Source organism: Triticum dicoccoides, chromosome 5A (assembly GCF_002162155.2).
Source record: "Triticum dicoccoides isolate Atlit2015 ecotype Zavitan chromosome 5A, WEW_v2.0, whole genome shotgun sequence".
Lineage (NCBI taxonomy): Eukaryota > Viridiplantae > Streptophyta > Magnoliopsida > Poales > Poaceae > Triticum > Triticum dicoccoides.
The window spans coordinates 337,852,589-337,855,282 of record NC_041388.1 but is presented as its reverse complement, the minus strand read 5'-3'; positions in this window follow the sequence as shown (position 1 = coordinate 337,855,282).

Here is a 2,694-nt window from a genome sequence, read left to right as displayed (position 1 = left end):
TATGTGATGGGGAGTAGCAACAGTGATCGCCCGCAAGGCGGCGGGGCTGTTGCCACGACCCCATGATCAAGCCCGCATCATCAGAAGCACGGCTACAGTAATTAGCAGCCGGCAAGACCCGCCCGCGGCGGACGCGGCCTGTCGGCTCCGTACTAGGCCAGTCGGCGGGGCCCGCCAGTCGGTGGGCCCCAGCGGTCGGCAGAGAAGACGGAAGCTAGAGGCACTGACGGCTGGGCCCGCATCCAGCCGGATTACCATTGTACCCCTGGGGGGGTAGGCCTATATAAACCCCCCAGGGCACCCATGCAAAGGGTTGGAACCCATTAGCTCTAGACCAGATCATATAGAAGGGAGAGAGCTAGCCTTGCCCTCTCGTACCACCAGAAAACAACTCAATGAGCAACCGTGTAAACACTTGGCCATAGTGATCATGCGGAGACCCCGCAGAGCAGCAGTAGGGGTATTATCTCCCCGGAGAGCCCCGAAGCTGGGTAAGATTCGCCGGCGTGCATGTCTTCGCCTCATCCCGTTTGCAGGCACCGGCGACGTTCTACTCGCCCCCACCATGATAAGCCATCCGTTGGCATATGTCGCACCAAACCCCCGACATTTGGCGCCCACCGTGGGGCCTGGTGCACCGCCGTCCGGAGATCTGCTCTGGATGGGAACCCTTTTCCTCCTTGGCGAGCGCAGCCAGCCAGGCACGCCAGACGGAGTTTGCACCGACGCGCTAAGCGGCATCGAGATCGCCTGTGCGGTCAGCTCCTTGGCCGAACTTGTCGGCGAGGTCCACCTCTCCGACGAACCTGCATCCAACGCATGCACGGGCGGCCCCGAGAACCTCCTCGCGGGCCTCCTCGATCAACTCCACATTTCCGGCGAGCCTGCCGTAGACTTGGAGTCCGTAGGCTCCACCGACCCGATGCTGGTCGACTCCGACACCGCGTCGCTCGACGCGTTCCCCACCAATGTGGTGGCCTACAACGAACCTATCCCCCACGCAAAGAGCAACGGAAGCACCGTCACCGAGGTGCTAGTCATCAGTCATGACGAGCTCCCCGGTGGAGGAGCGCACGACTCTCTCGGTGCGGCGCTGCAAGACCTAACTGCGCCCATTCCGGAAGATGCTGACGCAGAGACGTTGGAGGCGCGTCGCCTTCAGCTCGTTGAAGGCATGAAGAAGCTGGCCAGCATGAGGCACTTGTCAGAAGCCTACTATCGGGAGATGGATCGCGCCGTCGGCGGCTCGCCGGTCCCGGCAGGGCCCAGCCGCCTTGGCGCGGTCCGGCAGCGCGGCGTAGCCATCGCCAACCTGTTTGGGGCAAGTCGCCCTGTGTATGCTACACCAGCGGAGAACATCCGAGCCGCCCAGGCAGCGGCGGATGAGATGGACAATTTCGAGGGCGAAGAACACCGCCTCATGATGGAGCGAGTCCAGCGGCTTCTCGACGCGGCTGCCGCGCAGAACGAGGCCGGCTGCCGCACGGAGGCGCCTCAACGGCCCGTCGACGACCTTCACCGAGATCAAGGCACGACGTCTCGGATGCCGACTGGCGGCGCCCGAGGAAGAAGAGACAAGGAGCCGACTGTCAGCCACAGTCGGACCCTCATTACCATAGAGCGCGACCGAGACGGCCGCCCAAGAGCAGTGGAACGACGGGACGACTGTCCGCCTCCCCCTTCCCGCAAGGAGAGGCGAGTCTCCCCACCGCCCGTTGACCATCCACTCTCGGTGATCGCCTTGGCCACCGAGAGGGAGTTGGAGAGAACGACGCCCGCCACCGGATCGACCGACTCCACCGATCCTTAGCGCTGGAAGAAGAAGACGAGCTGGGTCCGTCTTGTTTCGGGCCCCACATTCGGGACGAACCCTTTCCCAGAGGGTTCACGCTCCCAAGAGACACACCCAAGTATACCAGCTCCATGAAGCCGGAAGACTGGCTAGTCGACTACTCCACGGCTGTCAGCATAGCAAACGACAACAAGCGTGTTGCCGTAAAGTACGTTTCGCTCATGCTCCAGGGCACGACCCGGACATGGCTGAACAGCCTAAAGCCCCACAGCATCAACAGCTGGGTCGACTTCACCGAAGCGTTCGTCTGCAACTTCACCAGCATGTACAAGCGTCCCCAAGCCTCGTCAGCTCTCCTTGTGCGTGCAAGGCCCCGACGAGTCGACTCGCGATTACCTCACACATTGGGCCGAGCTCCGGAACTCCTGCGAGGGTGTGCACGAGGTGCAGGCCATCGAGTACTTCACAGCCGGGTGCAGAGAAGGCACCCTCCTCAAGCACAAGCTCCTTTGCGACGAGCCAGAAACCCTCGACGAGCTGCTGATCATAGCGGACAAATAAGCCACGGCCGACTCCTCCATGAAGGCAGAAATTCAAATCAGCACAACTGGCAAAGTGGCTCCTCAAGCTCCAAGAACTCCGGCGGCAGACGCCGGCCGGCGACAACAGCAGGGCGACAACAAGCGCAAGGCCCCGCAGCCGGCTTCCAGCAGCCGGCAGGTCGCGACAGTTGAAGCCCAGCAGCTAGATGAGCTGCCCCCGCCCAAGCGACAGAAAGGCGGCAAGCCAAACTGGTTGCCTACCTTCTCCTATGAGCAGACCTTGGATGGACCTTGCAAGTTCCAGAGCGGTGCAAAGCCATTGAATCACACCACCCGAAAGTGCCACTGGATCACCAGGAT